This window comes from Dendrobates tinctorius, unplaced genomic scaffold (genome assembly GCF_039654945.1).
Source record: "Dendrobates tinctorius isolate UK_male_01 unplaced genomic scaffold, ASM3965494v1 ptg000116l, whole genome shotgun sequence".
In the NCBI taxonomy this organism is placed as follows: Eukaryota; Metazoa; Chordata; class Amphibia; order Anura; family Dendrobatidae; genus Dendrobates; species Dendrobates tinctorius.
The window spans coordinates 49,068,472-49,085,007 of record NW_027361784.1 but is presented as its reverse complement, the minus strand read 5'-3'; positions in this window follow the sequence as shown (position 1 = coordinate 49,085,007).

The following is a 16,536-nucleotide window of genomic DNA, read 5'->3' as shown; positions in this document are numbered from 1 at the left end:
ATACGTAATATCAAAGGGAAGGGGTTTCAAATGAGTCATTCACCAGAATCATACATCCATCATCTTTCACACAGTAGCAACTGGAGACAATACTAGCGCATGGCGGAACGGCCATGCGTGCTTTTTATAGCAGCCGGGACCTTCCAGAAGCTTCCAGATCTCCGAGCTGGACGAATGAGATCTGGAGCAGGACCTGAGCACATGACTCCCGATCTCCAATGGGAAATCGTCTCATGAGCATGCTCAGTAGGAGGACAGAGGGACTTAGCCCCTGGAGAGATTTGCTGCAAGGCAATCTCCTCTGCGGTAGATAACAGCAAGAGACCGCAGAATGTGAGGGTCTGGATTCCTGCAGAGCAGACGCAGAAACCTGATGCCTAACACTGTATATGAGGAGGCTGTGTGGCGCTCATACTGTATATGAGGAGGCTGTGTGGGGCTCATGCTGTACATGGGGAGGCTGTGTGGGGCTCATGCTCTTACCCGCGTCCTTGGGGCTGAGTCTTGAGACCGAACACTAGCGCTGATTCAGCCATGCCCTGTGACTGTTAACAGGGTATGGTATCTGTGCTCTGCGGTTCCGCGACTCTGTGAAGTAACAGAGCTTGTCGCAACTACACACCGGGTGGCGTTTAACCCACATGTGTCCAGTGCGATACCGCTATTTTGTGTCCGCCCCTCTCACCATTGGGCCCCTGTGCACAGCGCGTGTGGGTTGTCCATCTAGGTCCCAGCTATAATACTTTTTATTATAGTAAGAGGATTAGTAATAATAGTAATAGTGTAATAATAATTAATACTAGTAAAGCTCCCGCGGCGGATTCCGAGCTGTCACTGAAGCAGATTTCCCAGCCGTCTCGCTCGCAGCGGAGGAGGTGCTCACCACTGAGACAACTCAAGTGGAACATTATGTGCCATTACAATAAGATGTAATATTTGAGCACAAAAAAAAGATTAGATCTATTTCACTTTATTAAAAGTAATTAAATTTGTTCTCCCAGGACGATTTCTTTGATTAGTCTCATTTTCATTTCCGTTGGCAATTTTAATTTGTTTAAATGTAATCTCCTGTAATCTTGAAAATGACGGTGAGATCCATAATGAGCTGAACAAGCACCGATATCGCCGCCCGCTCGACTCGACTTGTTTGGCAAACAAGAAAATTCCTCGGGATGGAGAAATAAATACTTGAAGTCTTCTATGTTCACGGGTAGGAAGAATCAGTAATGTCTGTGGATATGTTCTATATGTGGCACTTTGGGGACCAATGTAGAACAAGCGGGACATGGAGATGCCACTTATGGGTAAGAGCCATACTTCTCACTTCTGGAGAACTATTACAGGTGATTCCTATAGATTGCACTTTAAAACCTTTGCAAGATACACTATATGTATAAAAGTATCTGGACACACGTCTTAATCATTGATTTCAGGTTTCTCCTTAAGTTTCATTATCCTCAGTATATAAAATCCAGCCCCTAAAATCTGGTCATATTGCCACCATATAACATCTGGACACATTGCCCCTGGTGTAAAACATCTAGCCCCATTGTCCCCAGTATATAACATCTGGCCCCAATTGCCTCCGGTATATAACATCTGGCCCCATTTCCCCCGGTGTATAGCATCTGGCTCCATTGCCCCCGGTATGTAACATCTGTCCCCAATTGCCTCCGATGTATAACATCTGGCTCCATTGCCTCCGGTGTATAACATCTGGCCCTATTGCCCCCAGTGTATAACATCTGGCCCCATTGCCCCCGGTGTATAACATCTGACCCCATTGCCCCCAGTGTATAACATCTGGCCCCATTGCTCCCGGTGTATAACATCTGGCCCTAATGCCCCCAGTGTATAACATCTGGCCCCATTGCCCCCGGTGTATAACATCTGACCCCATTGCCCCTGGTATATAACATCTGGCCCTATTGCCTCCAGTGTATAACATCTGGCCCCATTGCCCCCAGTGTATAACATCTGGCCCCATTGCCCCCGGTGTATAACATCTGGCCCCATTGCCCCCAGTGTATAACATCTGGCCCCATTGCCCCCGGTGTATAACATCTGGCCCCATTGCTCCGGTGTATAACATCTGGCCCCATTGCCTCCAGTGTATAACATCTGGCCCCATTGCCCCCAGTGTATAACATCTGGCCCCATTGCCCCCGGTGTATAACATCTGGCCCCATTGCCCCCAGTGTATAACATCTGGCCCCATTGCCCCCGGTGTATAACATCTGGCCCCATTGCTCCGGTGTATAACATCTGGCCCCATTGCTCCGGTGTATAACATCTGGCCCCATTTCCCCCAGTGTATAACATCTGGCCCCATTTCCCCCGGTGTATAACATCTGGCCCCATTGCTCCGGTGTATAACATCTGGCCCCATTGCTCCGGTGTATAACATCTGGCCCCATTTCCCCCAGTGTATAACATCCAGCCCCATTGCACCCGGTGTATAACATCTGGCCCCATTGCTCCGGTGTATAACATCTGGCCCCATTTCCCCGGTGTTTAACATCTGGCCCCATTGCCCCCGGTGTATAATATCTGGCCCCATTTCCCCGGTGTATAACATCTGGCCAAATTGCCGCCAGTATACAACAGCCGGACCCATTGTCCCTGGTGTATAACATCTGGCCCCATTGCTCTTGGTATATAACATCTGGCCCCATTTCCCCAGTATAACATCTGGCCCTATTGCCCCTGGTATATAACATCTGGCCCCATTGCTCCTGGTATATAACATCTGGCCCCATTTCCCCAGTATAACATCTGGCCCCATTGCCCCTGGTATATAACATCTGGCCCTATTGCACCCGGAGTATAACATCTGGCCCCATTGCCCCTGGTACATAAAATCTGGCTTTTTCCCAGGGGTGTATAACATCTGGCTCCAATTGGCTCCAGTGTATAACATCTGGCCCTAATGCCCCAGGTGTATAACATCTGGTCCCATTGTCCCCGGTGTATAACATCTGGCCCCATTGCCCTCAGTATATAACATCTGGCCCCATTGCCCCCGGTGTATAACATCTGGCCCTATTGCCGCCAGTATATAACATCCGGACCCATTGCCCCTGGTGTACAAGATCTGGCCCTATCGCCCCCGGTGTATAACATCTGGCCCCATTGCTCCTGGTATATAACATCTGGCCCCATTTCCCCAGTATAACATCTGGCCCTATTGCGCCTGGTATATAACATCTGGCCCTATGGCGCCCGGTGTATAACTTCCGGCCCCAGTGATCCTGGTGTATAACATCTGACCCCAATTGCCTCTGGTGTATAACACCTGGCTCCAATGTGCCTGGTATATAAAATCTGGCTTCTTTTTCCCCGGTGTATAACATCTGGCTCCAATTGCCTCCGGTGTATAACATCTGGCCCTATTTCCCCAGGTGTATAACATCTGGCCCCATTGCCCCAGTATATAACACCTGGCCCCATTGCCCCGGTGTATAACATCAGGCCCCAATTGCCTCTGGTATATAACATCTGGCCCCATTTCCCCAGTATATAACATCTGGCCCTATTGCCCCTGGTATATAACATCTAGCCCTATTGCGTCCGGTGTATAACATCCAGCCCCATTGCCCCTGGTGTACAACATCTGGCCCTATTTCCCCCATTGTGTAACATCTAGCTCCATTGCCCCTGGTGTATAACATCTGGTCCCATTTCCCCGATGTCAAACACTTGGCCCCATTACCCCTGGTGCATAACATCCAGTCCCATTGCCCCCGGTGTATGGCATCTGGACCTATTGACCCTGGTATATAACATTCAACCCTTCAAACCTGGTGTGTAACCTCCACCCCCCCACCATGCCGCCTGCCTTTACTGCCATGTGACAGAGCGGCCGGTGGTGCAGCGCTCACTAATACCAACACAGTCTGGTAATAGGAGCTACTGGGTAACAAGTCCACACATTACATTTCTTCCTCCTGCATCTTCCCCCATCACCTGTGAGTGATATTACTGAGAAGTAGAAGGAACCACAGTAACTCAGTCATAAAGATGAGACCCCATAACTTTACAAAGTGGGGGGAGGGGAGTTCTGAGGAGCAGAGGGCAGAAAAGTAACCACCACTCTGCTGCCCCCATAACTGCAGAGTCCAGATCTCCTCTGGGATCAGCACTAACACTGCGCCCCCTGCTGTGAGCTTCATGGTTGAGCAGCTGTATGCAGCCGTACATCACCAAGCACAATGCCAAGCATCGAATGGAGTGGTATAAAGCCGCCACCGCTGATCTCTGGAGAAGTGTTCTGTACATTGATGGATCACGCTTCTCTATCTGTGTCTGATGGAGGAGTCTGGGTTTGATGATTCCAGGAGGACATTACCGCCTGACTGCATTGTGCCACCTGGAGGGGGATAATTGGCTATGGGCTGTTTTTTGGGTGGCCTCAGCATATTAGTTCCAGTAAAGGGAAATCTAAGTCTTCAGCACAAGACATTGTAGACAATTGCAGTTTTCAGCTTTGTGGGAAGAGTTTGGGAAAAACCCTTCTCTGTTCCCCCATGACGGTGCCCAGTGCACAAGGTCCATACACACAAGGGGGTGTGAGAACATGAGCACAGAGCCTGGACCTTTGGGATGAACAAGAACAGAGATTGTGACCCCGGCCTCTTCCCAACATCAGGGTCTGACCTCACAAATGTTCTTCTTCATGAAAGGCCAAAATCCTCACAGATGTCTTCAAAAGCTTGTAGAAATCCCTCTCACAAGAGCGGGGGCCATTATATCTGCAAAGTAACTTCATATTGAAGAATGTTCACTACCTGGATGCCCCCTTTTTACATATTACAGGGCCCCATGTGAAATAACATCACCATGGTCTCACCTCCCGGACAGACCCCATTCCAGTGAGGTCGGGGCTTTGGATGGCAGCGTTTATACCTCACTCATATACAACTATCTCACAATATATCAGGAGCTCCACATCCCTCCACCTCTAACTACATGGAAATAGCTGCAGACCGAGAGAGAACCATCTGCTCTACTATCTACGGACACAGCGATGGGCACGTATCACATGGTCAGTGCCAAAAAGTCTTTTGCTGGGTCATAGCCATAGCTCATCCAAAGATAGAAGCCATAATCATACCCTGGTGCTCTGCCACGTAGAATGGCAGCAGTATCAGTACAACAAGGGGTTGTACTGCCTTAGAGGGGGCCACTAACAAAGACAGAAATTGAGGCACTCATTTAATAAGCAACATACAATGGGTCACCATTATTAAATTATGGATATTGGAAGATCTGCAATTATTAACACTTTTATTGCAAATGGATCCAGGTACTGGTAAAGTTCAGATTGTACATCCCATAAATTAAAGTGGAAAGCTGGGATCCCAAAGCTTGGACTCTCCCATAAAGAACCCAACTGGGTATGCAGTTGCAGTCCTTACATCCTCCTTGGAAGAACCCCACCATCAGGGATGTCTGAAGAGAAAAAAAAAGTGTAGGTTAAAGGAAAGAAATTGAAGGTTCTTCAGTTGTTATGCCAGCCAGATCACTAGGATATGCTCAAGAATGGGTCCTCCAGGCACTGTGAGTGACAACAAAACACTAGGATATGTTCAACAGTGGGTACTCCAGGCACTGTGAGTGACAACGGAACATTAGAATATATTCAAGAATGGGTCCTCCAGGCACTGTGAGTGACAATGGAACACTAGGATATATTCAAGATTGGGTCCTCCAGGCACTGTAAGTGACAACGGAACACTAGGATATGTTCAAGAATGGGTCCTCCAGGCACTGTGAGAGACAACGGAACACTAGGATATGTTCAACAGTGGGTACTCCAGGCACTGTGAGTGACAACGTAACACTCAGATATGTTCAAGAATGGGTCCTCCAGGCACTTTGAGTGACAGCGTAACACTAGGATATGTTCAAGAATGGGTCCTCCAGGCATTGTGAGTGACAACTGAACACTAAGATATGCTAAAGAGTGGGTCCTCCAGGCACTGTGAGTGACAACGTAACACTAGGATATGTTGACAGTAGCATATGGTGGTTCTTTGCACACTTGGGCCACCAATGATCACTAGGACAATGTGACACCTCAAATGAATGGGGTATAAATCTGGCACCACGCTCATGTCTTGGTCAATCATGGCATTTGCTGACAAACATTGTCTAGGACTTATGATGTTTTATATGGCACCCTGGTCCCTTCCTCATAGCAATTAAAGGGTGTTTTTGAAGTTGAACCCTCAAAAACTACCAGGATTGGCATAGCCTAGTAATTTGGCATCATTTGCCATGGTCAGAATTAATGAAAGTGGTCAAGGGTAAGATTTGAAGCTCTTGACTCACATGCAAAATCTTCCACAGTGACCTCCATCTGCCTTGTATAATACTGGTTTTTTTTTAACACGGCAGAAGAGTCTCTGGACCCTCTCAGTCATAAAGTTGGATTGCGACTGCTACTTCAACACCCCTTATAGCTACCCCACTATCAGCAGTAACCAAATGAGGGACCTAAATCTGTTATATGGTTTCATATAGAGGGGCTGATGACCCCTTGATGACTCCTTTAGGAACCATCATAGTCTAATCCAGAGAAATTAAACTTAATATCAATTTTTGAAATAAAATATTATATTAATAGAATTAGTAAAAAATCAATCAATCCCCCGGCCCCTAACCGTAGCTCATGGAAAGCTACAACGCACTCTTTGGGTTAAGTTCATAAACTTTAATATATGATAGTCTAAACAAAGAAAACTTTCAGACACAGTTTGGGTCTTTATCACCTTGGAGAATCCAAACCCCCTAAAGAGAGTGAAGTAACAGCGAGATTCACAGCCCTTCAAACGACCGGAGTGAAGTCGCTTTAACAGTCTCCGGTTTATGGCCGCTCTTCTTATAGAACAATCCTTTCATCATTAATGCCTCGGGGAGGAACGTGACATTAATTTCATCTCAAGAAGCTTCTCGCTCAGACCCGTCCTCCTGATTTATCTCTTTCTCGAGTTACACAGCATGAGATGCATTAAAAGGATTGCCAAAAAGTCAAGCAGGATATTACGTGCAAGTTGCGTCCAAAATTGAGAAAGAGCAAAATTGAGGATCCAGGGGATGTAGACTCAAATCTGGCTCTCGTGTATTATGAGACAGCAAAATTGGGATTTATGACTTGGAACCACCACCAAGTTCAAGATCAAAGTTCCTGATTACTTTACCTCCAACCTTGTAGTCCAAGACACAAGTGCTATGTTGGTCATTCCAACATCCAAAGAGTCTTGGCCATCGTAGAAAATCACTCTGGTCACTTTATTTTTAACCAGTTAATCATGCAGCCAATTTTAGAGTTTGCGTTTTCATTTTTACCTTCCTTTCTTCTAAGAGCCTTAACTTTTTTTATCTCTCCATTTACATAGCCGTCTCAGGGCTTGGTTTTTGAAGGACAAGTTGCAGTTTTGAAGGACACTGCTCACTTTTCTACAGTTGTGGCCAAAAGTATTGACACCCCTGCAATTCTGACAGATAATACTCAGTTTCTTTCTGAAAATGATTGCAAACACAAATTCTTTGTTATTATTATCTTCATTTAATTTGTCTTAAATGAAAAAACACAAAAGAATTGTCCTAAAGCCAAATTGGATATAATTCCACACCAAACATAAAAGAGAGGGTGGACAAAAGTATTGGCACTGTTCGAAAAATCATGTGATGCTTCTCTAATTTGTGTAATTACCAGCCCCTGTAACTTACCTGTGGCACCTAACAGGTGTTGGCAATAACTAAATCACACTTGCAGCCAGTTGACATGGATTAAAGTTGACTCAACCTCTGTCCTGTGTCCTTGTGTGTACCACATTGAGCATGGAGAAAAGAAAGGAGAACAAAGAACTGTCTGAGGACTTGACAAACCAAATTGTGAGGAAGCATGAACAATCTCAAGGCTACAAGTCCATCTCCAAAGACCTGAATGTTCCTGTGTCTACCGTGCGCAGTGTCATCAAGAAGTTTAAAGCCCATGGCACTGTGGCTAACCTCCCTAGATGTGGACGGAAAAGAAAAATTGACAAGAGATTTCAACACAAGATTGTGCGGATGTTGGATAAAGAACCTCGACTAACATCCAAACAAGTTCAAGCTGCCCTGCAGTCCGAGGGTACAACAGTGTCAACCCGTAGTATCCGTCGGCGTCTGAATGAAAAGGGACTGTGTGGTAGGAGACCCAGGAAGACCCCACTTCTTACCCCGAGACATACAAAAGACAGGCTGGAGTTTGCCAAAACTTACCTAAAAAAAGCCTAAAACGTTTTGGAAGAATGTTCTCTGGTCAGATGAGACAAAAGTAGAGCTTTTGGGCAAAGGCATCAACATAGAGTTTACAGGAGAAAAAAGAGGCATTCAAAGAAAAGAACACAGTCCCTACAAACATGGCGGAGGTTCACTGATGTTTTGGGGTTGCTTTGCTGCCTCTGGCACTGGACTGCTTGATCGTGTGCATGGCATTATGAAGTCAGAAGACTACCAACAAATTTTGCAGCATAATGTGATCTAAAAATGTCAGTTTGGAGAAGGCACCCTTCAAATATCAGGGACCTGGAGCAGTTTGCCAAAGAAAAATGGTCTAAAATTCCAGCAGAGCATTGTAAGAAACCCACTGATGGTTACCGGAAGCGGTTGGTCGCAGTTATTTTGGCTAAAGGTTGTGCAACAAAGTATTAGGCTGAGGGTGCCAATACTTTTGTCTGGCCCATTTTTGGAGTTTTGTGTGAAATGATCAATGTTTTGCTTTTTGCTTCATTCTCTTGTGTTTTTCCATTTAAGACAAATTAAATGAAGATAATAATACCAAAGAAATTGTGTTTGCAATCATTTTCAGGAAGAAACTGAGCATTATCTGACAGAATTGCAGGGGTGTCAATTCTTTTGGCCACAACTGTATGTAGTGTTTGGAAAAATTTAAAATAATAAAAAATTAAAGCGAGGTGAAATGGTGAAAAAAACATTTTTTCTGTCTCTGACATAGTTCACAACCTTTAACTGTCTATTTTTGATAGTATATACAATGATTTGCTGTGAATATCCATAGTATTCACTTTCAGCCATAGATTTAATGTTTTCATTGTTTTTGGCTCCATCTACTGACCAAAGTCATAACTGCATGTTATTATGCATTGTACTTCCTGAATTCTCTTTCCCTCCATTCTCAATGCATTCTGGGAGGTTTGCAAAGCACCCTGGTATGCTGTGCAAGGGATTATGGTTAGATCAGCCCATTTTCCCTCCAGTCTTCCATTTTCTCTCAAGCCTGCTTCATGGGAACATCTCATTTCTCTACTTCCGTTGCGTCAGCATCGCTGGTATGTAACATGCTCCCTGTATATAATCCCTATCTCATATTAGCCAGCTTAGTTAGCTCCCTTGGTCAGCTAGTAGTGCAGATATGTATTTTATGTATATATGTATTCCTATTAACCCAGTACTGATTGTATTTATAAGTTTCTGTTTGTAGTTTCACCACATCAATATACCCTGCGCTCAATAAAGCACAGATTCAACTACAGTCTCCCTTATTGGACCCCGGTATAGCGGTTTAGCTGCCTGTTAAGCTACATGAATGCCAGTTCATTAAGTGAGGACATGACAACGTGATTTCCCCATTGTTCTTTGGGTTTCCTTTTTGGGTCCCTCAGTGTCCTGTCATTGGATCTATATGAGAGGATTATTTTTTTACTTGCCAAACTTTAGTTTTGAATTTTTTTGGGGGGTACATACTAAATGTCTATCACCTTATCTTTTATTTTTTGTAAAACGTGCAGCAGTCCATAAATGGCAATTTGGGGATTTTGATTTTTTTTTTAGGACTTTTTCCGTACAGGTAAGCAATTTTATAATTTGATAGACCAGACTTTTATGGACGCACCAAATATGCTTATTTTTTATTTTTTTTTAAGCTTTTAAACTGTTTAATATGTTCTGTGGAAAAATGTTATGATTTGTATTTTATGTTCTTTTTTCCATTTTTAATAATTTTTGTTTTACTTTTTTTTATAGTCCCCATTTTTTCATTTCTTTATGTGTAGTATGATTATAAACCATTCATATGTTACTCTATAGACTAGTGGGTCTGGGTTTTCTCATACTCATCAGTAGGTGGGACATGTCATTTCCTTGGATCACGGCTTCTTTTTCATTAAATTGTTTTGTACACTTCTTGGTATGAGAGCCTGAGGAAGAAATCAGATCGATTTTAAAATGCATTGCTGCTGTCTTTTAATCGAGTTTTTCTACATCCTTGTCTGCACCATAGCAGCACTCACCACAATGATTTATTTTTATTTTTTGCCTCATAATTATAAATATAAATGAGGCTTTCAAGTTGGAGTCAGAGGACTTCTGGCCAGTCCGTTCATTGCAGCCTCCAGCCTGTATTACGGGCGTTGAAATTAGATCCACCACGTAGAGATGAGCAAATCTGCTCAAGGTCAATTGAATTTGCCTCAAATTTTACGAAAAAAAAAATTGGCTTTGCAGGTCACCATTTTACTGAATTATAAGGGACCAGAAAAAAAAAATGCCGCTCACCTGTTCCACCAGCAGAGTAAGATTCCAATGCCAGAAGGACTGGATGCTGGGCTGAGCACACACATATATATACACAGAGCACATACATACACACCAAAGTATACTCGGATCACACAACACACATGCACACATATTTATGTATATAGAAAGGACATAGACACATATGTATACATCAAGCACAACGCATATATGTATATATACATACACATACAGCATGTATACATAGAGTACAGATATACACATATATGTATATACAGAGCACATACACACATGTGTATACATGTGGTGCATACAGACAGTGGAGTACTGGGCCCTGGTGCAAAATTTGGACCAGGGCCCCCGTTTGTATGTTGGTCAGATGTATTGGCCCTGGTAGCTTTCTAGATCTAATAAAGACATACATCCCCCTTGTAATAATGTCCCACATCCTGGCCCCTTCCTGTAATAATATCCCCTCTCTTGGCTCCTACCACCTGATATTATGTCCCCCATCCTATACTCTTCATGTAATAAATCCATGCCTCCTTTTTGAAATAATATCCCTCATTCTGGGCTCCATCTTGTATTAATGTCCCCTGTGCTGGACCCAACCTGTAATAATGTTCCCCATGCTTGGGTCCTTCCAGTTAAAATGGTCCCATCCTGGGCGCCTTCCTGTAAAAATGTTCCCCATCCTGGGTCCCTTCCTACCATAATGCCCCATCTTGAGTTCTTCCCGATACATCGTCCCCTGTTCTGGACCTTTTCCTTTTATAATGTGCCCCATCCTGGGCTATTTTTCTAGTATGATGTTCCCCATCCTGGGCCCCTTCCTGTTATAATGTCACCTTTCCTGGGCCTCTTCTTTCTATAATGTCCTCCATCCTAGGTCCCTTCCTGGTATAATGTGCCCCATCCCGGGCCTCTTCCTGTTATGATGTCCCTCATGTTAAGCCTCTACTAGTAATTATATCTATTATAGTTCAATAAAACTGTTTCTTTGCACATTTTGGTTTGTCATTTCTCAGTTCATATCAGTCAGATCTAAGGCATACAGGACCCGGTGGCACCAGGTTTCGATATCCTGTTTGTGACGCTAAGTTGGAGCGCCCTGCCAGGGCCGTGGGGATACCCAGTACCGGGCCGGTTCTTAAAGGGACTAGTGTCACAGTGGCGGTGACCCGGCCCGTGGCCCTGGGCATCCAATAGAAAGGGTATATTTACAGGGGAGGAAAATAAAGAGTTTTTGTGGTAAGAGTATGTGACTCCACCTGTGGTATCTGGTTAGAGGCGACCAGCGCTGCAGTGCAGATCCTCTGGGACTGATGATAGAATGCAGCAGAGTTGGTAAAGCTCTCCACAGGTAGAGCTTTGTCCCAGGGCAGATGAAAGATGTTGAGAGATGGTGATGATATAGTGTGGAGCAAGGGATGTAGCAGTGCTGAGTAGGTGATGCAGGAAGAAGGCAGAGACACAGCTGAATGCAGTTCCAAATCTTTACTCACAGTTCTGGTGCACACAGATGCTCGCTTGGCACTCCATCCTCGGGGTGAGGGATCCAACCAACTTCCAGATAGTATCTACATGTCACCCTTAAAAATAGCATCACACAGCCCACACTACAGAAAGGTTGGTTATGGCAACAAGTCTATTAATTAATCCTTGCATATAATTGTTCTGGTATTATGTTCCTTCTTTGAATGACTCTATTATGCACTACTGCACCTTATAGGAATAATGAGAGGAGACTGCGCTTTGCACTATTGCACCAATTTTTGCATATAACTAGCCCAGCATTATGTTTCTTCTCTGAATGACTTTTTTATGCACTCTTGCATTTTTGAGAGGGAACCGAGCCTTGCACTAGTGCACCTTATAGGAATTTTATAGGAACTTCATAGGAATTCTGAGAAAAAATTGTGTCCTGCGTCACTGCATCTTATAAGAACTTTACAGGATTATTAAGAATTAACTGTGCTTTTTTTTGGACAAAATTTATGGTCTTTTTGTATATCTACTAGGTCATATTATTAATTTCCTCTGTTCATATATAGATTCACTATGGATAACCTTATTATGCACCACTGCACTTTATATGAGCATTGAGAAAATATTGTGTTGTTTAATTGGAGGATATATACCAATTCCCTTTGCACTTTCTCCCCCCTCGTGTGGTGGGCTATGAATTCCTTGATTATTGCCTATTTCCTCTTTATTATGTTATAATCCTTATATGCATTTATATACGGCTACTTCTTACCTCCCTTTACCTGTGTGTGGTAACTGGGTGTTGCTGATTCCCTTATATTTCCACATTATGTGATTGTTCTATTATTAACTTTTACTGACTTGGATAATAATAAAATTCTATATTTTATTCATTGCTCTTGGTCCATCCTCTTTTTTTGGGTTACAACTTCCAGATAGATAGAGAACACCTTTTCCAGAACTCCCTGTCAGTATTTGCCTTCCCTGGCCGTCTCCACAGTGCTGATTAGAGTTGAGCGACTTTGCCTTTTTTTGGGTCGAGTCGGGTTTCATGAAACCCGACTTTCGCAAAAGTCGGGTCGAACGAAATCGGCCGATTTTTGTGAAAAGTCGAAGGCCGACTGAAATACGAAACCCAATGTAAGTCAATGGGGAAGCAAAGTCGGCAGTGAGAGGAGGACAGGAAACACACCTACAGTGCCCTTTTGAATGCCAAAAGCATCAATTCTGATTACTGAAGCTTTTCAGCCTTAATTTACTTCATAATACAAGTTACGCACTGAAAAATGGGGGTTATTTGGCTAAATTTGTGGGGGGGGGGAGGGCTGGCTGCAGGTTTTCATGTGCCCTGGGCCAAAGAGCGCCCCTTTAACACATAAAAATGGTTTGGTACCGTGTTAGCCAGTAGAAAAAAATATATAAAGTGCTCTCAGTGAGAGAAACAAAATAGGAATCTTGTGGGCATGATACCTTTTAATTTATTTGTTAGCCATTAAAAGGTATCATACCCACAAGATTCCTATTTTGTTTCTCTCACTGAGAGCACTTTATATATTCCTTTAACAGATAGCACAACTCATGAGGCTCCGATACCGCAGAGAAATAGCAGTATACTACAATGAAAAATACTTCACTGCTTACATGACATGACTGATATCCATTTTAAATTCTCCAATAGCTCCAAAAACGGACAGTATATAACTCCATACAGTATTATGGCCACCGCATAGTGCGCTATACAGAGTAATGAGGCCCATATATTTCACCATACAATGGTCCCATATAATGTTTGAAACAGTATATGATGAGCTCCACATAATGCTACAGTATATGTTGGTCCCCATGGATGAAGCTGCACTGTCTGATGGGCCCAAATAATGCTCTATATATAATGGGCCCCATTTCTAATGCTCTAGTGTATAATAGGCCCTGTAAATGCTGCTCCAGTGTCTGATGTCCACCTTTGGAATGCTCCAGTGTATGGTGGGCCCCATATATCATTCTCCAGAGTATAGTGCTCCCCAAAAATTGCTGTCCCAACATAGAAAACAATTAAATAAGTCTCCTCAAATAAGTATCCTCGCTAGGGAATCCCTGTACTAGTCTGGGCGTACAGACGTGATGTCATTGCGCTCTCTGATCAGAATATCACTGTCAGGAAACGCAGAAGACGTCACGGCGGTGGAGCAGGGAGAGGTAAGTATTTCAACTTTGCAAGTGCTGTGATCCAGAGCAAGTAGGGGGGGCCCACTCGTTGGCAACGGCACTGGCACAGGGCCCCTCCTAGTACGGCGGTATGTCTGACGGCGGGTGGGCCGAACCTGCACTTTCAGCTGCACCTTCCTTTTTGTCACCGTGTAAGGTGTACAGTATATGGGAAGGGTAACCTGAATTTCATCTGGGTCACATTCAGGCTGTGTAGCGTGCGAGGGGAATGTAGTGGTCTGGGTCAATGTACCAGCAGAATCATCTAGTAGTTGCTGGGCCTCAGTGCACTTGTGGCGCCCCCAGGAGTACGGTCGCCACAGTGGCATTACCTTCCTCCTAGGGAGTGTGATGTCATGCTTGGGAGCAATGAAGGATCTCTCTAGCAGTTAAACCAACACACAACACATTTCCCACTCCAGGCCAGCAGGGAGACCTCTGAACCTGACTGCTGAGGAGCTGCTCTCTGTGGTCGGGAGGAGGTAAGTTAGGGCAGTCTGTGAAGGGAAGGGGAAGTGTGTGTACGTGAGAAGGGGAGCTGGAGGATGAGCAGAGTTAAGGCTCACTCCTAGCTTGAGCGCATGGTCCGGATTCCGGTCTCCGAGTTTGTAGGGACACTGACGTTCCTGCAGCAGAAACCGGAGGAAGTAGCAGCTGTAAATGCTTTGTACCCAACTAAGGCTCGGAGGCCCCAGCAGCGACGTGTGGGAGCCAGAAGGAAAAAGCTATGGCTGCCTGCCATACGAGAAAGTTCCAAGAGAGAGTCAACAGGGGGAACTTCATTGAACTCAGCACTGCGAGTACCTCAGATAAGCACTAGAACGGAGGCCACACTACCTATCTGCAGAGAGAGAATTCCAAATTGGCTTCCAGGCTGACCAATTCCTTCTCCATCTGTACTCTGGGTCCTGGACGGCACTTGCCAAGTACAGGTAAAGGAACTGCACGACTGTGTCTGTCCTCTTTCTCCTGCGCCTGGCACACGGCTCTGCTACATCCTGCACTGCACACCATCTACCAACTCTTTCATGTGCCCTGCGACAATGGCCATACCTGTGCAGGGCTTCTACATCTTAGCTGCACCACAACTTCTGTCCCAGCGAAGCGCCACTGCAGCGCTGGTCAGTCTACTCAGAAACCACAGGTGGCGTCACGTATCATTCACCTATAAACGTAATTCACCCCTTTGCATGGACGCCCAGGGCCATGGAACGGGTCACCACCACTGTGACACATCCTAGGGAGACACCGTCCCGGTACCGATTAACCTCACTGCCCTGCCTGGCCACCCACACTCCATGTCAGATTCATCTTGGACTGGGGAATTCACGATTTGACTTGATAACCCATGCATGGTATGATAGAAAGAGCTACATGGACTAATGTGAAGTGTGGCCTGCTGCATCATTCACTTTGGGTGGGGGTACAGGAGACAAAGAAAGGGGTTCTTCCTGACCAGGAGCCAGCACTTGACGACTCAGTTCTTGCATTTTTTGAAACTTCAGAAGAGGAGGGCATATTTGCTGGAGTCTATTTCGGCAATGTAAGCCAAAAGCAGTTCCTCATGCTCCGGCTTTAAAAACGGTTAACCTACTCCCAGAAGAGGTAGCCTTCCAGGCGTTCCGGAGCCAGACCATGACGCAGGCTCAACACCTCCTGCCTTAGCTGCTATTGTGCTTTTGCCATTACCAGCAGATGCACCACCACCATCATCACCAGCTGGCCCCCCCACGCCCACGTCCGCGGCCTCTTCCACCAAACTTCCAAATGTAGCACAAAATAGACACAAAATAACATCACATATATGGTACTGTATCAGAAGCGTACAGCTCTATTCAGTCAAAGGATAATTGTCAATCTCCATATATATTCCATCAGTCACACAGAGACACTCCCAGGCTCAGTATGGATTAGACAAGAATATAAAAAGTAGACAAAGTTTACAGTATCATCAGATAGCAGGTATATATAGCATAGTTTAAACATTAACAATGTACGTCTATATATCTTGAGTAGTGTTGAGCCACCCCTTTAGAGTTTTGGTTCGTCGCACAGGAAGCAAGTTCGTCGAATGTTCGTCGAACCACACTGAAAACAATGGCAGGCAAACATATACTAACACATAGAAAACAATTACAAAACACCTTAAAAGGTGTCCCAAAGCCGACAAAATGCTCAAAAGCCAAAAATAACATATGGAAAAGGGCAACTACATTTACAAAAGAGGTGGAGGAGTAAAAGGAGGAGGTGGAGGAGACACAGATCAAGGCTTGTCATGCCCTTATGAAGTCAAGAAAGTCT